Here is a 27,481-nt window from a genome sequence, read left to right on the forward strand (position 1 = left end):
CTGAGCAGAGGACCCATGTAAGCTGTGCTCGGACTTCTGACCCAGGAAAATTGGGAGATACTAAATGTGTGTTGCTTTAAGCCTTGAAGTTTGTGGCCATTATTATGCAGCAGTAGAAAACCAAAACAGTCCCTGTTCAGTCATCCTCCCCTTGAAACCAGCATCTATTCTTGGCTATCCTCAAGGTCTGTCAGCGAGCATTCTCCTTTCAGATCTGGCAGCACGGTACAATTTCCACGCAAATGTATTTCAAAGTGAAATTGCAAATCTTGCAAAAGATGTAGGATTATAGGTAGTCAATAAAAGGATTGCTGGAGAACTGCTCAAACTACTGAACAGACAAAAGAGGACGGGCAGGGTTAGACCCACTCATAATTGGCGAGAAAAACAGCCAGCATGCTGACAAGAAACTGACTTCAAAGGAGAAGGATTTGAATATGGTTGAATATTAAGACACACCTTTGAGAAAATGAAAGCTTTTAAATAATTTTTACAAAGATTATCCTCTGTATAGTTGTGTCATGAAAGTCAGAGATGTAGTAAAGTATGTCATGTTATTATGTAGTGATGTTGGAAAAATTACAACAATAAATCAGCAGTAACTCAGTCTAGCCTAAGAATTAATGCAAAATTCAATATAATCTAAATATTTCACATTTTAAATAAGGTCTTACATTTTAGATAAGCTTATTTGCCTAATTTTTACTTCATTTTGAAAGATTAAGTCTGTCAGCTCTTATTTTTTCCCTCTTATTTTGAAGTTCTGGTTTTTATTTTTAAGGGCTTTTCTAGTACCAGCTGCCCCTGGATAACAGTTATCCAGGGTCTTTTGAATTAGAGGGTAATGTTGATATGAAATGCTCACTGGAGTGGATGCTTCCTGATGGCCAGGAATCAGGGGATGGGTTTGGGTACTTCCTTTGTAGGATTGAGCCCAAAATATCCTATTTATTTCCTTCATGGATTCACAAGCCATCAGTATCTTAGATACTCAAAGATTTTTGTTCAGTACTCTCCTTGTGTCAGACAGGACACATGGTGGACCACCGAGTATAGTCTGAGTTGAATTCAAGTGTATGTAGCATCTTTTCTGCGGATGACCTGAGAAAGCCAGCTCTTATGAAGGACTCTGGAGAATTCCTGTATAGAATCTAAAAAAGGCCCACTTTACATTTGTGTTGGGCTTGTGTTTTTCACAATGCTTCCATTTCCATTGTTATTTTAATCCTCAGAGCTGTACGGTGAGATGGTCAGAGAGCCATCTGCCTTCTTCATGTACTAGAGGAGGAAGCCAGGGTCTGGAGAGATTTGAACACAAAGTCACATGGCTTGTTACTCAGGGGCCCAGAAAGAGATAGATTATTACAGCAATGGTTATGGCAGTCATCATTTACAGTGTCTGCTTCCTGACAGTCACTGTGCAGGATACTTTCATTCATATATTATTTAACCTTACAATTGGTCACAATACTGTGAAGTTGGTACAGGCATACCTTGTAGATACTGTGGGTTCGGTTCCAGGCCACTGCAATAAAGCAAGTATCTCAACAAAGTGAGTCACACAAATATTTTGGTTCCAAGTGCATATAAAAACAATGCACATTTGATGTTGATGGCTACTGACTGACCAGATTGCTGGATGCTGAAGACTGAGGTGGCTGTGTCCATTTCTTAAAATAATAATGAAGTTTGCTGCAAGGACTGAGTCTTCCTTTTACCAAATATTTCTCTGTAGCATGTGATACTATTTGATAGCATTTTACCCACAGTAGAACTTCTTTCAAAATTACTATCAGTCCTCTCAAACTCTGCTGTACTGCCTTATCAACTAAGTTTATCTAAATCTTTGCTGTCATTTCAGTAACGTTCATAGCATGTCTACAGGGAGTATATTCCATCTCAAGAAACCAATTTCTTTGTTCATTCATAAGAAGCAACTCCTGATTCATTAGCATTTTATTATGAAATTGTAGCCATTCAGTCACATCTTCAGTTCTTCTTCTCATTGTAGTTCTCTTGCTGTTTCTACCACATGTGCAGTTACTTCCTCCACTGGAGTCTGAACCCCTCAAAGTCGTCCAGGAGGATTGGAATCCACTTCTTCTAAGCTCCTGTTGATGTTGATGTTTTGCCTTCCTTCCATGAATCATGAATGTTCTTAATGGCATCTGGTTCTTTTCCAGAACGTTTTTGATGTGCTTTATTTGGGTCCTTCAGAGGCATCACTATCTATGGCAGGTATAGCCTTACAAAATGTGTTTCTTAAATAATAAGACTTGAAAGTTAAAATGACCACTTGATCTATGGGCAGCAGAATGGATGGTGTGTTAACAGGCATTAAAACAACCTTCATCTTCTTGAATATCTCCATCAGAGATCTTGGGTGACCAGGTGCATTACCAATGACAGGAATATTTTGAAAGAAATGTATTTCTGAGAAGTAGGTTTCAACAGGGGGCTTAAAATATTCAGTAAACCATGCTGTGAATAGATGTGCCATCATGCCATCTTTGTTGTTTCATTTGTAGAGGACATGCAGAGTTGATTTAGCATAATTATTAAGGGTCTCAGGATTTTCAAAATAATAGATGAACACTGGCTTTAACTTAAAGTCACCAGCTGTATCACTAGCTGTCCATTGAAGCCTTGAAGCCAGATATTGACTTCTCTTCTCTATCTATGAAAGTCCTAGATGGCCTCTTCTGCCAGTAGATGACTCTTTCATCTGCATTGAAAATCTGTTGTTTAGTGTAGCCACCTTCGCCAATGATCTTAGCTAGATGTCCTGGATAACTTGCTGCAACTTCTGAATCAGTACTTGCTGCTTCACCTTCCATTTTTATGTTACACAGAGACAGCTTCTTTCCTTAAACCTCACGAACCAACCTCTGCTAACTTCAAACTTTTCTTCTGCAGCTTCATTCCCTCTCTTAGCCTTTAAAGAATTGAAGAGAGTTAGAGTCTTGCTCTGGATTAGGCTTTGGCTTAGGAGAATGTTGTGGCTGGTTTGATTTTTATATCTAGACTGCCCAAACTTTTTCCATATCAGCCATAAGGCTGTTTTGCTTTCTTATTATGTGTGTATTCACTAAAGTAGCACTTTCAATTTCCTTCAAGAACTTTTTCTTTGCACCACATCTTGGCTGTTTGGCACAAGAGGCCTAGCTTTCAGCCTGTCTCAGCTTTGAACATTCCTTCCTTACCCAGCTTAATCATTTCTAGCTTTTGATTTAAAGTGAGAGAGGTATGATTCTCCCTTTCACTTGACCACTTCACTTATGGGCCACTGTATGGTTATTAATTGGCCTAATTTCAATATTATCGTGTCTCAGGGAATACGGAGGCCTGAGGAGAGGGAGAGAGACAGGGGAACAGTCAGAACACATACATTAAGTTTGCTGTCTTATATGGGCAGAACACATACAACATTTATGGATTAAGTTTGCTGTCCTTTATGGGCACAGTTTGTGGTGCCCTTCAAAAATTACAGTAGTAACATTAATGATCACTAATCACAAATCAAAACAGATATGATTATTAAAAATTTTGAAATATTGTGTGAATTAACAATGTGACAGATATGAGGTGAGCACATGCTGTTGGAAAAATGATGCTGAGCATGCTTGACACAGGGTTGCCACCGACCTTTAATTTGTAAAAAAACAAAACAAAACAAAACAAAAAACCCCACATTTTCTGTAATGCACAATAAAGTGAAGTGCACTAAAACAAGATGTGCCTGTATTTTTTTACATTGTTACTGCTGAGAAAACTGTGACTTTGATGGATTATTGCATCTGGCGTGTGGGAGAGCTGGGATTTAAACCGCACTTTGCCTGACTCCAGCACCTTACTCTTTCCACCACATCATGGGATGTTCTAACCGACGTCCTTTCTCCTCCACCAATACCGTGTCCCACACAGTGGGAAAGGTCTCCACAGGATGCCTGTAGAGAACCTGGCAGCCCTGTTTTCCGGTAGTTCCCCTGAGACTGACTGAAGTGAGAAAGTTAGATTAAATTAAAACCGAAGTTCTCTTTATTATGTTGCAGTGAGGACCATGATTTCAACTGTTAAAAAATCAATATAGCCTCTTTATTATTTTCTATTGTTGCTGTAACAAATTACCACAAACTTAGTGACTTAAACAACACATTTATCTTACAGTTGTGTACATTAGAAGTTCACCATGGGTCTCATTGGGCTAAAATCAAGATGCTGGCACAGCTGTTTCTTTCTGGAGCTCCAGGAGGATAATCCTTTTCCTTGCCTTTTCTAGCTTCAAGAGGCTGCTGGTATTCCCCAGCTCATGGCCCCACCTGTATCTTCAAAGCCAACATTCTTGCATCTCACTGACCGTTCTTCCATAGATATATCTCTTCTACCTCCCTCTTCTACTTTTGAGGACTCTTATGATTACATTGTACCAGTGGCTAATCCAGGATAATCTCTTCATCTTCAGGCCCTTAATTTAATCACATCTGCCAAGTACATTTTGCCACGTAAAGTAACACATCCACTGTTCTGGGGATTAGTATGTGGATATCTTTGGGGAGGATGGTGCTTGTAATACTGACTGTCTGTATTTGGTGACACTAGTTGTCAGCCCATGTTCATTCCGTAGTAACATAATTTCACCCTACTTCCTAGAACCAATGGACATACAGATTACATTTGCCTTTTGGTCAATAATCTGGTGCCTTGAAGAACTCTAGTCTTGATGAGGGTTATCTGAACAGATGGTTATGCAAAGGTCTGGAATGTGAGGAGGCTGCTGAGTCAGCAGCTGTGTCCTCAAAGCTAGGCTCTCATGTTAACTTGCTATGTGCATTGGGACAGATTGCATAGGCTCCTACCGCTGACTTTCAGTAGGGATGAGCATTCTCACCTACTGTCCAAGGTTGCTAGAATCACTTATAAGATAGTAATGCAGTTTCTAAAGTAGCATTTTTACGTATGTACATAAAATATTAAAGCCAAATATAATAATGAGGAGTGTCATGGGATTTGTGGTGGAGGAAAAACAAAACCTTATGCATGCAAATTCCAGAAAGAAAGCATGCGTGCCCCCTCCCTCCTCTGGAATCAGATTTTAATTCTGAATCCTTGTTGGACAAGGAGGTACTGAGGTTCTGAGATTATTCTCAAGCTTTAGGAGCAGGTCCTAGAAGAGGACAAGCCTGATGATAAGATGCTGCCTGGAGGTCAGAAAAGCCTTCTCCTCCTCCTTTCATAGATGCTTTGTTTAGCTTTTTGTTTACTTATATATATATTTTTGTAAATGTTAAAATAACATTTGTAATTATGGCATCAAGATGGGATATTCCTGGTGTGATGGGTCTATATCCAGCACCATTTATTTAAGACTTTAAGAAACACTCAGTGAAGCAACATTCTGGTTGGCACCATGTTATAATGCATGTCACTGGGCAGAAATCCTAATGTCATTGCATGTGGTTCTGGATGTTGTGATCATCCCACAGATAGGTGTTTAAACCTGTGAGATGTTTCTACAGGCCACTGAATTATTGTTAAACAGTAATTTCTGCCTTTTTTTCTTTTTTCTTTTTTTTTTTTTAATGTAAAGCCTGACTCATATATATTGTATAAAATGTTTTGAAAAGATGAAGGAAAACAACAAACAAAACAAAAAACAAACTAGATCTCTCCAGTAATCCCACTGGCCAGAAGTAGCCACTATAAAGTATTTTGGTACACATCTTCTTGAGGTAGACTGAGTGTGTCTCCCCCAAATTCATACATTGAAACCCTAACTCCCAATGGGATGATATCAGGAGGTGGTAATTAGGTTTGGATTAGGTCCTGAGGGTGGGACCCTCATGGTGGGATTAGTGTCCTTAGGAAGAAGTGAAAGAAAGTCAAGTTTACTTTCTTGGCTGTGTTAGGACACAGTAAGAAGACTGCTTTTTGCAAACCAGGAAGCAGGCCCTCACCAGACACTGGATCTGTCGGCACCTTGATTTTGGATGTTCTAGCCTCCAGAACTTGAGAAGTTACTATTTGTTGTTTAAGCCATTAGTTTTTGACATTTTTGTTATAGCAACCTGAACAGACTGACACCGTTTCAGATTTTCAGATTGCAATTTTTGCAAAAATGGAGTATTTTTAACAAAAATGAAATGTTATGCATAAAGGTTTTTTTTTTAGACAGGTCTCACTTTGTCACCCAGGCTGGAGTGGAGTGGCCTGATCTCAGCTCACTGCAGACTTGACCTCCTGGGCTTAAGTGATCCTCCCGCCTCAGCCCCCGAGGTAGCTGGGATAACAGGCCTGCAGCATCATGCCCTGCTAATAGTTTGTATTTTTTTGTAGGGATGGGGTTTTGTCATGTTGCTCAGGCTGGTTCTGAACTCCTGAGCTCAAGTGATCCACCGGCCTAGGCCTCCCAAAGTGCTAGGATTACAGGTGTGAGCCACTACACCCAACCACCATACATAAAGTTTTGTGATCTTCTTTATTCACTTAATAGTGTATATGATTACTTCATATCTTTACATAATCTTTTATAACATTGTTTTTAATGGCTGAGTATAGTTACATTCTGTTAATGGGTATATTTATTTAACCAGGTCCTATTTTTTGACATTTATCTTGTTTCTAGTTTCTCACAGCTGTCAACATCCTTGTAGTTATATTGCTAAATACATTCAGAATTATTCCTTAAGAATAAATTTCTAAATGGAAAAGTTGCACCCAAGGGTATGGAGAATTTTAATGCTTTTGATACTTATATTATCAAATTGACTCCTCCTGCCCCGGCAATATCATACCGTCTGAGTATGAGAGTGTGTTGGGCTTTCTACCATCCTCTCCAATGTGTGGAGGTGTTATAGACCTGTGAGACTGGCTGAGTAGAGGATGTTTGAGTAGTTCATGGAAATATGTCACTGATGATGAGGGGCTTAAGCAAATTCTTGAGCTGGAATCTGAATCAGAGAGGCCTTGCACTTGCAGCCATGTTCAGAGCCATGACCATTTGCCTGCTACCCTGATTGAAAATTTCCTAGTGTCTAAGATGCCATGTGATGTGCTGGACAGATGCCAGGCTGTTTCCTGATTCTTTCTGCTACATTCATGAGGCCATGTATAAATCAGAAATAAGGGCCGGGTGCAGTGGCTCACGCCTGTAATCCCAGCACTTTGGGAGGCCGAGGCGGGCGGATCACGAGGTCAAGAGATCAAAACCATCCTGGCCAACATGGTGAAACCCTCTCTCTACTAAAAAATACAAAAATTAGCTGGGCATGGTGCCACACGCCTGTAGTCCCAGCTACTCGGGAGGCTGAGGCAGGAGAATTGCTTGAACCCAGGAGGCAGAGGTTGCAGTGAGACGAGATTGCGCCACCGCACTCCAGCCTGGCGCCTGGCAACAGAGCAAGAGTCTGTCTCAAAAATAAATAAATAAATAAATCAGAAATAAGAGAGCATTTTGAGGCATTCTGAGGCCCAAGTAAAATGTGGTGGTATAACATATTCTACATATTCTTGTCATTATCTCTGGCTTGCCCTCTTGCTGTGAAGAAGCCCCTTCCTAGCAGCAGCCCAAAGCCAACACCAGTTTAATTACCCATTGACTGTTTTCCCATCTGCCTGGTAGAGAAAGTGGCTGGACTCTTGAAAACTGGGACCAATTCTCATGTTTAAGACTTCAACAAAAACAGCCTCTGGTCAAATGGCATGCTGGAGTTTTTAGATGAAAGATGCTATTTTGCATAAGCAAATGGTGCCCTTTGCAATCATTTTGTAAATTACCTGTGGCCTACTGGAAAGCTGCTCAGTATTCTGTTCCACAAACTTCTGCTTAATGAGATAATTCTTCTCTACAGTTCTGTTGCTGGAATTGGGCTCACACATTGTCTTTTTATAGGCCATTTCCATAATGCTTGATTAATGCTCTGTTGTTAATATCTTATAAGACCTGGATCACTAGCTTTATTGAAATGGGATTTTTTTAGAGTGTAGGGGCAGCACTTACGTTTGTGGGCTCTGATATATGCCACACAGCCTACAACTCGACTCCAGCAAACATTGAAAGTGCCTAAATTTTTTCAACGCCAGCACAAAAGGGCAGTCTGGCTGGCTTCTATCAAATCTTTGGGAAAAGTGACAAAGGTGGTTTGAATGTGGGCTGCATGTGTAGTGGTATTATGTGCCTTCTTTGATGTACAGTGAATTTTGTTGAACGATAACAGTGTAATAAATGTTGCTATTTTGGCCAGGCGTGGTGGCTCATGCCTGTATAATCCCAGCACACTGGGAGGCTGAGGCAGGTGGATCATGAGGTCAAGAGTTCGAGACCATCCTGGCCAACATGGTCAAACCCCGTCTCTACTAAAAATACAAAAATTAGCTGGGCGTGGTGACACATACCTGTAATCCCGACCTATTTGGGAGGCTGAGACAGGAGAATTGCCCAGGAGGTAGAGGTTATAGTGAGCTGAGATCACGCCACTGCCCTCCAGCCTGGTGACAGAGTGAGACTCTGTCTCAAAATAAATAAATAAATAAATGTTCCTATTTTTATTTTTCAAATGTTGAACAGTTGGTTGATATTAAGATTATTTTAGTGTTTTTCCATGTATATAAAGTTGAATTTGCATCATAGTGTCTGTGTTATGACAGTTGTATCATGTCATTTTACCTTACAATAGAAGGTCTAAGAATGGTTTTTAATATGTTGAACATTTCAGTCATTAACAACTACCCAGAAATTGTCACTTGAAATGCCGTTATAAAAAACACAAAATGTGTTCCTGTCTAGGCAGACTTAATCTATCTGAAACTTGGGAAAAGTTTAAGGTGGTCATTTAGTTCTAATTATTTATTGCAGAAAAAAACTGGTATTTTTTTGTTAGTAGTCCTTTAATTCTTACCTTAAGCAAACTAGTTTCCATAATTCGGATGGAAAAGAAAACACCTTTGCATATAGAACCTGATTTCTCATTCACAAAGAACTGGACTATGCTGCTGTTTCAACAAATATTCATTTAGTAGACAAATATTTGAGTGTCAGTATCTGACAGAATGTTCTAGGCACTGGGAAACAGGTAAATAGGTGTGGTCTCTCTTCTCATGGAACTTATGTTCAAGTGGGAAAGGCTGATTATAATACAAACACACAGTAGACAGGGTAACATCAGAGAGTGGTCAGTTCTGTGAAGAAAATAAAGAGAAAATAATAGTTATCTAAATAAAGAGAGTGATGTGATGGACAGTGATTCTGGGGAAGGCCAGGTGGGGCTGCTTTGGAAGTGTCTGTGAAAGCCTCTCTGAGGAGAGGTAATTTGAGTTAAAACCTGAATGTTGCCAATGAGCTAGCCTTGCCAAGATGTGTTCATGGTGAGGGATCAGCAGGTACAAGATTGGGAGGCAGCAGGGAGCTGGGCCCTTCCCAGCAGCAGAGGGATGGTTTGTGTTGAGTGAAGTGAGTGAGAGCAACCTCCTGTAAAGTTGAAGAGGGGCCAGGACCAGATCATGGAGACCTTCTAGGGTATGGCTAGTGAGTTTCTCACCCTTTTGTAATCCAGGCCTGTGAATTGATGCCAAGTGAGATTTTGTGGAGCTTAACTTTTTGTAGTGGATATTACAAAAACAATGTAACTTTAACAGCCTCCGTCTTACCTTCCCCGCCCCTCTCTGGCCATTTTCACATAGAATGTATTTCATCTCTTTCCCCCCACGATAGCCCTTCAGATACTTAGCATCTCTTTAGGTTAAACATCTCTAGTTTTATCAGCTGTCCTTCCCTGCCTGAGTGGGCTCTTCAACTTCAAGGTTTCTTTCTTCTCTGAGCACATTTTTTTAAACAATCTGATTTTATTTATTTTTAATTGATAAACAATAATTGTGCATATTCATGGGGTATATAATGATATCTCAATACACAGAATGTATTAATAATCAGATCAGGATAATTAGCATATTCATGATTTCAAACAGTTACCATTTCTTTGTGTTGGGAACATTCAATATCTTGCTTCTAGCTATTTGAAACTCTATATGTTATTGTTAACTATAGTTATCCAGTAGTGGTGTAGAAGACTGGAACTTAGTCCTCTTATCTAGCATAATTTTATATTCTTTACCAAATCTCTCCCTATTTCCCTCTTCCTCTTACCCTTCCCCGCCTCTAGAATCCTCTGTTCTGCTTCTTACTGCTATGGGATCACCTTTTTTTAGCTTCCATATGTGAGTGAGAACATACAGTGTTTACCCTTCTGACTCTTAATGTCTGAGAACCTCAGGGACTGGCCACATTCTGATGGTCTAAGGAGGGGAGTGAAACAAGGATGAGATTCTAGGGTAACCATCATCAGGGTGTTTGAGGGCAGTGTCTGTTTCCAGAAGCCATGTCTCCCTATCATGCTACTTTTCCGGAGTCCTGAATAGGGAGGGGCCCTGTGTGTGGGAGCCTGTAAGCAGAACCTGACAGAGTTGTTCCCCCGTCCACCACAGTCTAACACCGCATGGCTGGACTTGCCTGCTCAAATCAGCCTTATGTAAAGCAGCCCTTCTGTTGGCCTCACTTTGATTTTTCTCAGTGTGCCCCAAACCACAGACAGTATCCACACAGCAACATCAGATTGGAAAATATTCCTGTGTTTTCTAAGAGACAGACACTTCTCAGGATCTTTCTGTCCTGGCCTTACTTGCTTCCTTCCTGGATAGGGTTTCTCCCTAGCTTGCTTCTGACCGTTCCTTCCTGGGGGAATCTTCACTGCTTGGAAGTGTTTTCTGTGTAGTGCACCATAGTGCAGAGGCTTGTGAGGGCAACTGCACAGCTTGTTTCTTTCTGTTTCATCTTCACAACCCATAGATCTGAGATTACCAGATTTTGCCCACATGGAGGTATGGTGGGAAAAGAATCCTGTGTTCTCCCAGAACTCCTTAGCATGTCTTCTTTGATTTACTGAATTATTGAGGGATCTGTGTTTGGGCTGGGAGAGGAAGATAAGGGATTCCAGAAATTCTTGCCACTTTCTCCTAGGTAACTGGTTACCTTATCTTCCTTTTTCCTCCCCCATTGATGAGGCCTGGGGGCAAGAGAGAGTCCAACTCAGATTTATCCTGTAATTGACCTCTTTGTATTTGTCACTCATTCTTGATCTTTCTTAAAAAAAAGTTGGTCCATTAATTTTAATTATGGTAGTAATATTATTGAAGTCATACCATTCATTTAGCCTAGGTATTACCCTACTCAGGTAGAATTAGATAATGAAGGCTGGAGTGGTTGTCTAGATCCTGGCATGTGGTTGGTGCTGAACTAGTGGGTTTTATTTCACTGCTACTCAGATAGGGAGTGATTGTCCCCTGGAAGTTAAGAGAATTGTCTGGGGTTTTTAATGACAGTGTTTTTGGGCTTCCACCTCTGTGTCCTGGTTTATTGGAATAGTTCAGGTCAGTGATTCTGAAAATGTGATCCCCAGACCAGTAATGTCAGGCTCACCTGGGAACTTGTTAGAAATGCAGAGTTAGAAATGCAGGCCCCTCCCAAGACCTATGGAATATGAAACTTTGGGGCTGGAGCCCAGCAATGTGTGTTTGACAAGCCCTCCATGTGATTCTGTTGTGTGTTCAAGCTTGACAACTGCTGGTCTGAGCCATCAGCCTGACTGCCTTTTTCCAGGGTTTTTTCACCTAGTAGGTTTTCAGACCCTAGTATGAAAGTTGTTACTCTGCAGATTGTCTTGTTAAACTGGGAAAGGTGTCAGGAGTGTTCAAAAGGCATGTTGTCTGGGTTTTTGCGTTGGTGTGTAGCTGGTGGGGAGGAAGGCACTCTAAGCATAGCACGAGGCCTGGTGTAGCAGACCTGGTCACTGAGGACAGTAGGTTCAGAACAAGGGGTACAAGTGGCACTTGTGTTAGAGGAACCAGAGGAAGAAAGACACCTGAAGACTGGCTTTACCTCCATAGAAAGGCTGTCCCCTGCCATGTGGTTTTGGGCAAGGCCACTTTTCCCTGGCTCATGCCTCTGCGGGCACTGCCTCTTTGCTTAGATGTCTCAGCTTTTCTGTGCTTCCACTGGCCAATCCCTTTCCTGATTTAGATATATGTAAATATCGATTTTTTAAAAAATGATTTAATCTATTTGCAGTCAAGTTTACTAGCCTGGCCACCTTTCTGTTTTCCTCAGGTGATTTTGCACCTTTCTCTGTGGATCTGATACCTGTTTGGTTTTTCAGTTTAATGTTCAGGAGACCTGACATGCTTATTTCTACCTTTTTGCAGGGTGGACATATCCCTGCTTCATTTATAGAGTCTATGGGAGAGGCTTAGCACAGGATCTAGTCTAGTCTCCTGATTTCAGCCAGACCCTCTAACCTGCCATTTTGACCCCTGGTAAGAGTCAAGAGTGTGCCCATGTGCCAGGAGCTGACAGCCTCTGCAGAAAAATTCCTGTGATGAGAAAACTCACTGTGAGCTTTTGAGAACACTCAAGATGTTGTAGGATAGTTATAATAGTTACAGGTTTTTCTTGACTGAAAATATGACTCTCAGGCTGCAAAAAATACTGAAATGCCTTAAGGAGCGATGGTGTGAAGTGGCTGGAAAGGAGCTAAAGCTGGAAGCCTGGGTTGTTTGATAATCATAGGACCTCTAGATCCCAGAAGTGACAGGCTGTCTCTTCTGAATTATCTTAGGGCAGATTTCAGGGCTCTTCAAGACTGAAGTGGAGGTGAGCCGAGGTGAAGGGAGATAAGATTCTGGGCCATTTTGTACTGGAACATGTCCCAGTCCCCTGGCATAAAGGGACAGACCCAGGAATTCACAGCTGCTGGGTATGCAGGCTGTTGAAAAGGCGCTAAGAGATACAGTGAGAATGACCTGAGAGTTAGAAAGGGAGCTAGACAAGCAATCAGGTCTGAGTTGAATAAGGAGAGAGTACTTAAAAATTTGTGCTGACGGGTTATTTTTGCTTCCTTTTTGCCTTGACCATTTACTAAATGTTTGTCTATCTTGCTGAATATCAGCCAAGAGACTAACTTCTCTTGGTTTTCCTCTGCATTTAGTTGGGTTGTCTGTTCCCTTCTCTTCTGACAATTCCCTAAAGAATCTCTCCTGACTTTAGAGGGGGCCAGGGAAAAGGGCCCCTTTTCAGAAATCAAGCTAGATCTTTCCTATTTCTTCCTGACCCCTTTTCCAAAGCCTGGGATCACTCTTTTCTCACCCTTTCCTCTCAATCTTAGGTTCTGCTGCTTTCTTTTCCATCTCTAGATGAATGTGTCTTTACTTTTCTTTCTTTCTTTTTAATTAAGTGGTTACCTTTCCATCTGAGCTATTGGCAGGGATTTGCCAGGAGATCTGAGGCAGAGCTGCCAGCTTACTGGAGTGTGACAGCTGCTGAGGCCTCCCGTCTCACAGGCTCTGTAGAGATCCAGGGCTGTCACTTCAACAAGTGTCAGATATACACACTCTGCTTGCAGAGCTCCCCATGCATAGCCTTAAATAAACATCCCAGATATATCTGCCCTGTTCCCCATCTCAGATTCCTTTTCATCTCCATCTGGTTTTCAAACATGATTTTCCAATTTCCCAATTACCATCTCTCAAGACCCCCTTATGTCCCCTCTCTTCTCTTCATCTCTCTGATGATATAAGGCACCAAAGCAGCCATTACTACTTTAATAGGGCAGAGAGTCTATTGCCTTGGTGGAGGAAAGTTTGCAAGACTGCTTTGCCCAGTCTAGTTTGAAGAGAGCCTGATTGGTCCATCTCTGTAGGTTGTGAGTTTGCGCTGGTTTAGGAGGCCCTCTCTCTGGCTGAGGAAAGTATTCCCTATATTTAAGTAATCTTCAGTGCTGGCTGTGCCCTTTTTTGTGTTGAGATGTTTTCTCAAAGGGCACTGTGGTTTCTACTTTCCTGATGGAAGTTCCATGTCTGTGGAAAACTTTCCTGTAACCTTTCAAGGTTTGTACTCTGTTCCAGAGGGGCTCTTGGATATGAAAATGGTCTTTTTTTTTTCTTAAATGATCTCACCGATGATCAAAAGGAGCACATAAAAGCTGTCCTGGGGATCTGGCAAGGTTGCCAATGTTCTCTTTACCTTTGGTCTGGTATTTAGGTCTGAGACAGTGTCTCGCCAACAGCTCTTGCTTTCCTCAGGGGTTGGGGCTGAGAGACACAGAAGGGGAGGCAGGAGGGGCATATTAATGCCTCTAGGAAGTAGAACTTCATTTTTATCCTGGGAGAGCCATTTGAAATTGGGTTGGCACATTCGGTCCTGAAAAATTGACCTTGCAGGAGGTAGAATTTTATATCCAGCATTATTTGGAGGACGTGGCAGCAGTGTTTCCCTTGGATGTATTACACTAACCCTATGCAGTCACTCCTAGGAGGCTTGTCTGGACTGGGATTGCTTGTGCCTTGTGGTAGAGGACAAGCTCAAGATGATGTTCTCTGGACTCACAGAACCACTCAGCAGTTCTGTGATTTTTGTAAAATTTACTTTCTCTCTGGTGAAATGGGATAGGGCTAGTAATTAGAGAGGTCTGAGGATTCAGTGACATAATAGATAAAGTGCTTAGTATAGTACCTAGCACATAGGAGATATTCAATAAATGGAAGCCGTCCTCATGAATAATCACATTGATAATTGTTAATCCCAAATTACTATTTCTCAGCATGAAGTTAGTACCCCATATTTACTGTCCCATAAGTCCCTTGCACTTGCTCATTGCATTTATCACTCTGTCCTTTAATCACCATTGTACTTGCTGTCTCTCTACAACGCCATACTCCTAGACCCTTGAAAACACTGGTAATGCCAGGTTTACCTTTGCATCCCAGCATCTCCAGCACTGGCATGGCACCTGGCACATAGGACAGGCTCAGTGTTGTGCATTCAATAAGTACATGAACAGAATCCTCTAGCTGACTTTTTCCTTTTTAAGTTTGTTCCTTTATTCTGCAGTGCTCATCCTCTGCTTCATGCAGGCTGGGTACCCCTTTGAACTCTCTTCCTGTTTCCCCAGTTACCATTTCTATTGCCATTTCCTTTACTTCGTTCATGCCTGCCCTCTTGCCTTGAAAAATCTTTTCTGTTACCATTTGGTATCCTTTTTTCCACTTCTTGTGTTCCTTCTCTTCTATGACACATACCCTAACCACTTCAACCCACATTAATCTCATTCATGAAATCTTGTTTCATGTATAGCTCATAAGTCCTCATTGTTCTTGGATTGAGTTTTTGTGTGATAGTTTGATTTTTCCAACCAGATTGTCAGCTTCTTGAGAGCAGACATATATCACTGATTGTCTCTACCCATTAGAGGTCATGGTCTGGGACCAGGTACATAATTGGCTCTAAATAAAAAGTACGCCACTGTCAAAATGATTAAATAAATTAGACTGTTGGACCAAAGGGGTAAATGAGATGAAAAAGTCTTAGCTGATAGGACGTGGTCTTTAGAGTTGGTTGTGTGAATGCAGGGGTTAGAGAACAGTTATCAGTGCCTCAATGCTTTGTTAAGATTTGAGTTTTCTATATCCATGCACTCTCTTACCAGTTCTTGGTCTTGCTTTTCCCCCAGTCATGTTTGGAGGAAAACGTGGTAAAATTGCAATCAGTCAATTGCTTTTGGATAGGAAGGCAACATACTTGATGATGATAAAGGAATTGGGAATGCCTAATGGTGACATCAGGGCTCACCATCTAGTGCCAATGCTGTCTTCATTTCTTTGCTAGTTTGGTTGCTACCAAGCTGTTCCTGAATTAACCTATCATCTATTGACTGATGTGTTTAACATTTTTGAGGCCAGATGTACAGCAGAGAACTCCGCAGGTTGTGGGGATTTCAGAAGATGTGGTATGCAGCATGTAGTAGATGCGTTGCTAATGTTGGGAAGGATGAATGCATATAGAAAGCATAATCTTTAGGAATGTGCAGTCTGCTCTGGACTGCAGTGAAGTATCAGGGTGAGGCTGGAATGAGTGAGTGCCAAAGGGCACCAGCTCTCAAGGGAGAGTTCTTGGGAAGCAGATATGGGGAAGAGATGCTAGATGAGCTTCCCAATGCCACATGGACTGTGGAAGGCAGATCATACTAGAAATCAAAGTGCTTTGAAAAAGTGCAGTGCAGTATTCTATTATAATACATATTTAAATAATCGTAAATTTTACAGATTGACATAGGGGCTCTTTTGGGGGAAATAGACTACCTGGCACTTTGCAGATGGTCAGTAAAACATTTATTGTGTGAGTGAATCTGGAGGCCCCACTGTGGTTTTTGTCCCTCCTTTTTCTTTTTCATGCCCAATCCTTCTGCTGGTTCAGGCAGCAGCATTTCATTTTCCAGCTGTAACTAAATAAATTACGAGGAGTGGTTAGAATAGGGTTTATTGGTGGCTCCCCTTTTCTTCTACCATTCCATTGTGAGAATGAGTCAGTAGGGCTCTGCATGGATGTTTACTGGCAAGGGCACAAAACACGTTTTTAAGGGCAGAGTCCATGTTGTTGAGTAATAATTAACTGCTAATGGCATTGTCTTGTGTGTTGCATAGTAAATAATCAATAAATAGCCTGTTTTCAATGAGAGTTTGAAGGCCAATGCAAAGATCGCACACAGACAAGCCTGAAAGGTACTGTTTTGACTAAACTTAATGGAAAACAAAGGGGAAAATCTGGCTTGTTTTGTGTTGCCATGCTTAATTGCATGGTGGTGTCTTTTTCGCTTGAATTTCCTCGTGCCCTGTGGAGGGCACATGCATGAGGGTGCTCTGCTGAGCGAGGATTGTAGAACAGAGGTTGTTGGCAGCCAGGATGTACTGGCTGCTATGTTGTCTAGCATGGCTAGATCTTACTGGGAGCTTTCAAATCAGAGTCTCTGTGAAATGGAACAAGTGAACTGAGCCTAGTCTGTTCCTAAAAATAAGTCTCTAAGAAGCAAGTCAAGTGCTTTTCAGTAGGAAGCCTGTGGAGAAAGAGCCTGGAACATAGACTGGAAGTAACACAATTCAGGGTTGTTTTTTTTTCACCCAACCCTTTTCAGGCTTTAGGAGAGAGGAAGTGACTTGTCTCAGGTCACTTAGGGGCTAGGCCTCGCACCTGATCTGCTGTATTTCCCTGCCTGAGCTCTTTTCCACCACCGGGAGCCAACTGTCTGGAATGTCTTTTCCCTGAGTGAGGAAGCAGAGATGCCTGGCTCTGCTTCCTCACTCAGGGAAAAGACATTCCAGACACTTGGCTCCTGGTGTGCGGCAGGGCTACGAAACTGAGAGTGCCTGACTCTCTTGGCCCTACCACACTGTCCTCAGGTTAACTGGTGCTCCCCGCTGGCCTGCTATTCAGAGCTCTGCGGGAGAGCACTTTGCAGCACATGCAAAGGAGGTTTGAGGAGGGCAGATGGCTTCACCAGCCTTGCCCAGAGTGTGTCTTCACCCTTGTCTGCCATGAGGCAAGTCAGGGAGGTGTCATGGGGCCAGCCTGGCTGTAGGAGGGCTATAGTGCCACCTCCTCAGGGTTTGACCTGGAAGGCATTACGTGAGCATGATGAGGAAGAGATGGGCACAGGGTGTAGGAGAGAGTGGGCTGGTGTGATGCTCATTTAGGGGCTCAGAGGGAGCAAGTGAAGCCAGGGAGAGAATGACATTTTAATTACACAGTAAGTGGTCAGGCCTATAATCTTCCCTGATGGCTCTTCTTACTTTCCAGTCATCAGAGGCATCTGCATATGAATCCGAGGCGCTGAGGCTTAAACTTTCTGATCTGATGGTGATGCTGACATCAGTCTGACCTTCTGTGATCTTGTACTGGGTGAAGAGGGCAGGATCCACCAGTCGTAGTACTGAAATACCCTGCAATGGTGAGATTCGCTCCCTCGTGAATCCCATTCAGGCATTTCCAGGGCTCGTTTTACTCAACACAAATGTCAAGCCCTAAAGACACCTGAAAATGATGCGAGGTCCTGAGTTATTGTGGCTTGACTCTGAGGGGATGGCCTCAGGAGGACCTGGAACACTGACTTCTCCTAGGCTTTGGAAATGAGTACATCTGCTTGGTATTTGTTAGTGTCAAAATGCAGCAAATCCCTAAATGATTGTTCCTCTGACTCAGATTTAATCCACTGATTCTTTCATTATCTCATGGATTCATTAGCCTGGTGTTTGTTGACAGTCTTCCCTGTGTCATGCTCTTTGCTGACAATGGGAATCAAATGGCAGACCAGGCATATTCAGTGCCTGCCTCCAGAGCATAGCAGTGAGGCTGGAGGACACTGTCTGCACCAGCACCCTTATTCACATGTGGCTTCTGAGGCCAGAGAGAGGACATATTTCACCCAAGGACTTGGGGCTTGGGGCCTTCCTTTCCTAGCTAGGTGGAAAGCAGCTGGAGGGTAAGATCAGGGGTTACTCCTTCGCTTAATGCCCTGCAAAGAATAGCCACACAACTATGGGCGGATTGATTAAATATGGCAAAGGGACGCCTTACACCCTCTCCCAGCTGTCCTGCTTCATTGTCAGGGGATGGGCATGGGGGTTAAGCCTTGCAATTCTCCTTGCAACTCTCACCACAAATTCAACTTGCACTGGCCATCAAATCTCTGTGAGTCAGTTTTATCAGTTTGCTTGTAGAATCAAGCCGGACCTGAGGCAAGAGGAGACGGAATGGAGGGTTTAACTCTTTAATGGAATCTTGCAGACATGTTCCTTAAAGAGTGGGGAAAAGAGGACAGCACCATTTATGGAATATATGTTCTGCTGATACATGCTAGTTATGACCTGACTCTTGTTTTATTTATTTCTTTAAACCTTTGTAAGGCTCCATAAATGATGGGAGGATAAAAGCAGGAAACTGACAGAGCTGGCTGAAGCCTATGTCCCTGTGCTCTCCACTGTGTTTCTAAAACTTTCTGAAGTGTGCATAGGTATGTGGTATCATGGGCTTTTAGTGGTTTGCACAAGAAATGTCTAGAGCTTGGACCTCCTGAAAATTTCCCTGATAATTCTGGACAACAGAGCATGGAGGGTGTGTGTGTGTGTGTGTGTGTGTGTGTATAAATTCTTGCAAATCCTCCTGCCCCAACAATGAGGGCTGATAAGCCACCAACCTTAACAGCCAGTCCCCAGGTACTCCTATTCTGGAATACAGTTTAGTAAACTTGTTTCAACATTTCGTATTTTGTGGCTAAAACACATAATTCTGGGTTTGAGGACCACTCAGTAGACTGGCTTAATTGTTTGATTTGCCGACTTAAAACAAGAAACTGGTAATTCCGTATGGAAATGAAAATTAAGCAGGATGTAAATTAATGCTTTGGTCCTAGAGTCTAGAGGACAGCTGGTACACCTTTGCTTTGTAGGAGGAGGCAGTGGGTTGTGGTAGAAGCCATGTGGCTGGAAATGGAAGCTGTTTGGCACTGGGGGTGTCTTACCATGTGAGATCTTAGGAAACCCCTATCACTTCCTTGGCTTTGGTTCTTCCATCTGTGCATTAGGAGAAAAAAATTACTGGCTGTTGGCCATCCCTTTCCTGGGACTGCTTTATCCAGAAGTTGTGGTGTTTCTGGGGAAAGGAACTCCTACTGGTCATCTGAAAGGGTACAAGCCTGGTTAAGAGCACATGTGTGACCACAAATATTTGTGCATCGATATTTGGTGGTTTTCACTCTCATAGTCTTTCTATGTTCATCCTATCAGACCCAGAACTTGGCTTTTGAAACCTTTCCCTGACCTGGAAGATGACACAGAAATAATCTTAAAGCATCTCTCTTCACTTCCCAAAAGGCTGTGCATTTTCTGAGACATGGAAAGGTGCTCTCTGTGACTCCTTGGGCTGCAAGCAACCAGCCTCCCTGAATCCATGAGAGTAGAGATTGAACAGAAATCTGGTCCAAGTGCCTGTATATTTTGTGAGACCCGGGGCCTGGCATTAGGGAGCAGAGAGGATTATCTCGAGAGCTTTGAAACTCAGGACTTCTGTTGCAGTCTCCCTGGCATCCTTCTCTGAGGGTTTAAAAAGTGCTAGACTAGGTTCAGAGTGATATCACCCCTGAGGAATTCTTTGGAGGATATGGGAAGATGACTTTTGGAGAATCAGGGTTCTCCAAAGAGAGGGGAAAATATGTATTGCTGTGGTGAATTTCATCTTTATCTCAGGAGCCTGAGTGTTTATGTTCATTCTTATCCCAAGTTGGAGGAAACAGGAACTGAGGGCTGCATTAATAGAGATGAGATATCTAGAACAAGGAGGTGCTACTCCTTGGACACAGGTTACTAGACCACACCTGGAACACTGTGATGAATTTAGAATAGCACATTTTTTTTTTCCTAACTGAAAAGATTTTATTTTTTATTTTTACTCTTCTAAATTTAAAGCTACATTTTTTACTCACTCTTTGATACATAGTCATTTTATATCATACCTCTATCTCTAGTTTCACTTCATTTTCCCAGTATTCTCTTCAGTTACCTGCCTATTTTTAAAAACTTTTATTCTAAATTGAGGGGTCCATGTGCAGGCTTGTTACATAGGTAAACACATGTCATAGGGGTTTGTCGTACAGATTATTTCATCACCCACGTATTAAGCCTAGTACCCATTAGTTATTTTTCCTGATCCTCTTGCTCCTCTCACTCTTTACCTTCTGATAAACCCGTTTGTGTTGTTCCCTTCTTTGTATCCATGTGTTTTCATCATTTAGCTCTCACTTATAAGCGAGAACATGTGGTATTTGTTTTTCTGTTCCTGCATTAGTTTGCTAAGGATAATGGCCTCCAGCTCCACCCATGTTCCTGCAAAGGACATGGGTTTGTTTTTTTTTACAGTTGCATAGTATTCCATGGCATATATGTGCCACATTTTCTTTATTCTGTAGTCTATCATATCCTTTAGTCTAGACTAATGATATCTTTAGTCTATCACTCACGGGCATTTAGGTTGATTCCATGTCTTTGCTATTGTGAATAGTGCTGTGATGAATATATGCATGCATGTGTCTTTATGATAGAACAATTTATATTTCTTTGAGTATATACCCAGTAATGGGATTGCTGGGTTGAATGGAATTTGTGTCTTTAGGTCTTTGAGTGATTGCCGTACTGTCCTCCACAGTAGTTGAGCTAATTTACACTCCCACCAACAGTGTATAGTGCTCCTTTTTCTCTGTAACCTTGCCACCATCTGTTATTTTTTGACTTTTTAATAATAGGCATTCTAACTGGTGTTAGATAGTATCTCATTGTGGTTTTGATTTGCATTTCTCTAATCAGTGATATTGAGCTTTTCTTTTTTCATTTGCTTGTTCTGCTTGTTTCTTTTTCATTTGTATGCCTTCTTTTGAAAAAATGTCTGTTCATTTCATCTACCCACTGTTTAACGGGACTGTTTGTTTTTTTTCTTTTAAATTTATTTAAGTTCCTTATAGATGCTGGATATTAGACCTATGTCAGATCCAGTTTGCAGAAATTTCCTCTCATTCTATAGGTTGTTTACTTTGTCGATGGTTTCCTTTAGAACAGCATGTCTTAAAAGGGATAACACATTGGAGTGTGTTCAGAGGAGAGTTGGAAAGCCCACCCTATTCTATGGGGATTGTCAGGGAAACGGATTTTAACCTGGAGAGGGCAAAACTCAGGTTTTGACAGGGTTTTAAATATCTGAAAGGTTGTCCCGGGGATCTGTATGTGGTCCCAGAAAACCTAACATTGGAGTCAGAACTCAGGTGGAAGCTTTAAGGAGAGAGATTTTGTTTTATATGAAGAAGAAGAATGAATTTCATTTTGGAGGGGGTAACATTACTGAGCTTTTGAATATTTCACTTGACCATGAAAGTGATATATTCTTGTTGTAGAGCATTTGAAGAATAGAGAATATTTTTTTAAAAAAATAAGTGAAATACCTGTAACATCCCTTTTCAGAAGCAGCCACTATTAGCATTTGGGACATTATATTTTACTATTTTTGTGTTTTTTATTTTATTTTTTTACAAAGTTGAAACAATGGTACATAAACCATATTGAATCTTACATTTTATGTAAGATAAAAGGTGATTTATAATCATTTGGGTGTATGCTCAGTAATGGGATTGCTGAGTCAAATGGTGTAAATCATTCTACTATAAAGACACACGCACACATATGTTTGTTCTGGTACTGTTCCCAATAGCAAAAACTTGGAACCAACCCAAATGCCCATCAAAGATAGACTAGATAAAGAAAATGTGGCACATATACACCATGAAATTCTGTGCAGCCATAAAAAAGGATGAGTTCATGTCCTTTGCAGGGACATGGATGAAGCTGGAAACCATCATTCTCAGCAAAGTAACACAAGAACAGAAAACCAAACACCACGTGTTCTCACTCATAAGTGGGAGTTGGACAATGAGAACACATGGGCACAGGAAGGGGAACAGCACATATCCAGGCCTGTCAGGGGTCAGGGGGCTAGGAGAGGGACAGCATTAGGAGAAATACTTAATGTAGATGACGGATTGATGGGATACAGCAAAAGCACCATGGCACATGCTATGCCTATGTAACAAGCCTGCACGTTCTGCACGTGTACCTCAGAACTTAAAGTTTAAAAAAATTAGAAAATTTTTTAAAAAGGTGAAACATTTAACCTTACATTTAATAATTTATAGTAAGTAAATGTACATTTTAATGGTTTTGTAATATTCTATGCTAAAGATATAGTGTGATTTTGCATAATCATTTCCTTTAATATGGGCCATTAAATTATGTCCTAGTTTGTGCTTTTGTGGTAAATATTATTATGAATAAATTTTTCATGTATTTCAGATTATTTCCTTGGGTTAGTTTCCTAGAAATGAATTTGTCAGGTTGAAGTATACAAAAAATTCAAACTGTTGTCTCATATATATGTGTATGTATGTATACACACACACACACACACACACACACACACACACAGCTATATGGTTTTACAGAAATGTTATACCAGTTTACATTTTGTATCAATGTAAGATGATTTTGCTTTTAGATGCTTTTGCTTCAAATTATAAGGAAACTTAACCTCAAGTGGCTTGAATGAAAAGGAAATGTATCGGCTTAGATATCTGGAAAAAAATATATATGGCTAGAGTTTACCTTCAAGTATGTCTGGATACAGGGACTCAACTGATGCCTGTAGGTCTCAGTTTCCTTTCTCTCCATCAGTAAGAGTGTTGGCTACTAAGAGCCACTGTTTTTGGCAGCCTTTTTTGGTGTGTGTGTTTGTGTGTGCTGTATTTGGGCCTTGAGTCAGAGTAGTGTTTTCATGTCTGGGACAGACCACCTGAATCATCTAGATAGGCTATTAGAGGAACCTGCTAATTTCTTTGGTCTCATTAGATCTGGTTTTGCTGACATAAAAAAAAAAGACTGTTTTTTCCCCCAATCTCTTATGAGATGAAGGAGGTGGGTTATAAATAAAACTTTAAGAGGCGTTCATTGGTTCAGCTCTCCATTGCTACGCTTGTCCGTCTGTCTGTCCATTCCTCCATTCAAGTAATGTAGCGCAGTGAGCCTTGGATAGGAGTTAAAGGACGTGGATTGTCATCCAGGTTCCACCACTGGTCCATGCCCTAATTGCATTGACAAAAGCATAGCTGGGATCAGGAAGCAGGGAACAGTTTTTCCCCTGGCACACATATCCAAAGTGTCTACTTTTTAGCAATTTTCAAAAGGCAGGATATCAACATTATGATGAAAAGTCATTAGAGGAAGAAGAGTGGGAATCACCCAGGGAAGATAATCAAAGGGTTTAGTGCCTTTGAAAAAAATTGATTTGCAGACTCCATCCCAAGGTTACCCACCATCACTTTAGAACCTGGCTTTGCTTCTGCTTTCTGAGTATTTCCCTATTACTTAAAGGGGGTTAATCCCAGTTCTACCACTCTTAGGGAATCACATGAAATGATAATGCATGTGACTTAAGATGATATTTTAAATGTTGGGCACCTAGGGCATAAAAACAAGCTCCACTTTGCTTCTGAAAGGGGTTATTGCATCTCATTCAACAGGGCCCTAGAGGATTTGATATTTTTCTTCTTTGGTCAAGAGATCCAGAAAGAAGTTTGGCAGGATATTCAAGAAGCACCAAGGGTGAGCCTATAAAGATCTGAAGTTCAATAAATGCATGCCATAAATACAGATTTTTCTTAGCATCCATTGCCACCACAGGCCCCCTTCAGCCTGGGCTTAGATTTAGCAGCCTCACCTTGCTGCCCCTCACACCCATCCTCCAGAGTATGGCCAGAGTGCTCTTTCTAAAAATATATGTCTTGTCAGTGCCCATTTGCCCTGCTTCAACCCTGCAATAGCTCCTCTGTGCTCTTGGGACAATACAAACTCTTTGACATAGCCCAAAAGGCACAAGTGAATGACCTGGCCCTGGCTGACTTCGTTTTATGTTTCTCCTTCCTTCTCTGCTACCCTACATTACAGCAGGACTTCTTTCAGCAACACCATGCTCTCACTTGCCTTTGGGCCTTCTCATTTCTTTACGATGCTCTCCCATCCCAAAGCTTTAGGTCATCTCACAGGTTTCCACTTACATGTCACTTCTTCCTATTTTTGGTCAGTCTTTTGGTTGGGAGATCAAAAAGATAGTCACCGATGGTGGGGTGAATTAAAATGCTCACGTTTTTGTTGCCTCTGTGTGGGCAGGTGATGACTGGGGATTGAGCCTCACCTTGCTGCCTAAGTGTAGCAAAGACCAGCGGGTGTCTGAGTGGTGTGGTCACTCTGAACACAGTTCACAGTTAGAGCTGGGAGGAGGATGTTATGTGTCTTCTTGTTGCTTTGGCATCATCCCATGCATGTCTGCCTTGGATACTTCCTGTGTTAGTGCCTCTTGTCCTATAGTGTAGAATCCTAGCTTTTGATCATTGCAGCTGCTGCCAGCTGTTTGAGTAGTTTTCAAAAGGGAACGGAACAGAGAAATGTGTATGTCAAGCTCCAACGTTCTGAATTCCTAGAAATCATTATGAATCTGAATCACTGGGTTGGTGTTGCTGCAATTATCTGAAGACTGTATGGGCACATGTGTGGCTGTGGGTGCTTGTGTGGGATATGTGAATGGATGGTGATTTGTTTATAGGGGTAGGACTGGGGGACTTTGAGAGGAAGCTACTAAAATGTATCCTGTATTTTTGCTGAATTGGATAGGAAGATATCCAGATTCTCTGTACACCAAATATTCATGATATTCATGAGGCTGAGCAACACAAGCCATCTGAACTGTTTTGTAATACTTCATTTAGCACTAATGTATTGCCAGAAATCATACTGTTAATCGGTTGGTCCTGGAGAGAAAGCAAAGCTGATGCCTAGCTTCTTAATAAATGAGGATATGAAAAGAAGCCCTGTGAATCTGAGACAGGAAGTTGGTTCCTGGTATTCACACATTTATTGAGCAAACATTTATTGATTACTGTGTGTCAGGCATGTGTGAGCATGAATACATATCACCCCTTTCTTCTCTTAGGTCCTGGATCAGTTTAAGCTTTGCTTTATGAGTGTTTAGGAAGTAATCTTGCATTTGTTTTAGATGGTCTGGATGTTTAGCTAATGGGGAGTGGAGCCCCTGTGCCACTTGATTGCAAGACAAAGCATTAGAAATGAGCTTGGCTCTCTTTCCCCAGCTGCTATATCACTTTTTTTTCCTTAGTAGAGAGTGACTATTAAGTGAATGGGGGTCAGAGAAAGCACAACTTCAGATGCTTCTTGAAAATGCGATTCAAAGTTAAAGAGTTTTCCTTACCTCTTTTAAAATACCAATCTAATATTCTCATGTTCATGCTTTTGCATCTTTCATCCAGAATAACATAATAGATTTTCCAGGGGGTATTCTGGTGTCATCGCTGTTGGATCTTTTTACTAAGGAAGTCTTTGGAGGTATATTAGAAGGGTGATTGGCACAGAATTCTCAGTTTGGGAATTGTAGCTGTCTTGCTCTAGGTCAGGCCTGTTATAATTCCCAGCTTGATGCCTGAGCCATCCAGCAAAATTCTTAGCCCTGTAGACCTTGCTCCATGGGTAGGATGGGGCTTTTGGGGTTTTTAGTGGCTCTTTGATAGCCTAAACATTTGCTATCTGGCCTTATACAGAAAAAGTTTGCCAGCCTCTGAAGTTGGCTGAGCCTTGTTATACTGTAACTCTTTGATGGTGTAAGGAGTCATAGAGGTCTATGTCTGACTACCTCTCAGCAAAGCAGTTGTTTATACTGTTCAAATGAAGACCATTTTGTGAAGGACCTGGGCATCATCTCTTTATATTTTAAAAGGCAAAACAGTAGCATAAAGCCTTTTAGAGAACATTATTTCAGTAACTGGAAAACTCAGAAGAATAGGGAAAAGAGGAAAATGTGTGTGCAGCAGGGAGTGATGTTCAGCAGGTGGCTAGAATGGCAAAAAGGGATCTTGACTCTAGGGAGCTCTGGAAAGGAGAATGGACTGGAACATTTCAAATCTATTTCTCTCTTACAAGAAAAGAAAAGTAGCAAAGTTTTCTATTCTCTTGATTCCAAGTTTGTAGATTTAACTCCTATGGGTTAGTTAGATCTGTGAGAGGATGGGAAGACCCTATAATCTAGTTGAGGAATTGAAAAGCTAGGTCTGCAGGTCAAATCTGTGTCCTCCCTTCCTGTGTTTATAAATAAAGTTTTATTTGACACACAGCCACACCCATTTGTCTTTGGCTGCCTTGGCAGAGTTGAGTAGCTGTGATAGAGACAGTCTGTCCTGCAAAGCCTAAATATTTGCTATCTGGCCTTATACTGAAATAGTTTGCCAACCTGTGAAGTTGGCTAAGTCTTGTTATCATAAGATAAGGGGATTGTCAGTTTTTGTATCACAGGGATTTTTTTGTTAATATACAAGTAGGCATTATTGATGATCATTTGCAAATTAAGTAGGAAAGAAGAATGAAAATTATCTATTGCAAAGGGGCCATGCAGTGTGGCCGGCATATGGTATTGTTACCAGACAAGCCAGCAGACCTTGTGGTGTGACCATGGGCAATTCATTTTACCTCACTGTGCCTCAATCTCTTTGACTGTAAAATGGAGATAAGGCGACTTGTTTCTCAAAACATGGTTGCTTGGATCCAATGAAATAAAGCCAGGAGGGCATCCTATAAATGGTAGGAGGGCTGTATAAATAGAAGGAATTAACCAGCACCCATTTGTGCTGTTGCAGCTGCTGCAGATACGTGCCTTGTAAAATTACCCTATTATTTAGAGACTGAGAAATATTTGGATGGTGGTAATGTGCTGCTCTGAGAAAAGCAGTCGCCAGTGGGATTTTTATCACATAATTAGAGGGTTTGTTAAATGTGCTAGTGAAAAGAAGCCATTTGCTGCTGCCGTGTTTTAATGTGGACCAGGGATCCTGAGCCTTCTCCCTGAGGAGGTTCTATACCAGCATCCTGGCTCCAGTCTCTTTTGCGGTGCTGGCTTCTGGCCAGCAGAAATTCTGGGAAGTTCTAGACATAGTGCCAGAGGCACAGTGGCCTTAGA

General features: G+C 41.5%; 1 protein-coding gene and 1 long non-coding RNA gene across 5 annotated transcripts in view; one reads left to right on the forward strand and one right to left on the reverse strand.

Annotated features, from left to right (window-relative positions):
• CUNH1orf226 (chromosome unknown C1orf226 homolog) overlaps positions 1–27,481 on the forward strand; it is a 311,510-nt gene that overhangs the window by 104,990 nt on the left and 179,039 nt on the right. The gene's annotated exons all lie outside the window — the stretch shown is intronic.
• Positions 1,723–20,457, reverse strand: LOC108293576. The gene is made up of 3 exons (XR_001820740.2): positions 20,447–20,457; positions 18,406–18,407; positions 1,723–1,838 (listed from the first exon to the last, which is right to left on the reverse strand). It is a non-coding gene; the product is annotated as an uncharacterized LOC108293576 (long non-coding RNA).

The sequence above is a fragment of the Cebus imitator genome, unplaced genomic scaffold, assembly GCF_001604975.1.
Source record: "Cebus imitator isolate Cc_AM_T3 unplaced genomic scaffold, Cebus_imitator-1.0 Scaffold541, whole genome shotgun sequence".
NCBI lineage: Eukaryota > Metazoa > Chordata > Mammalia > Primates > Cebidae > Cebus > Cebus imitator.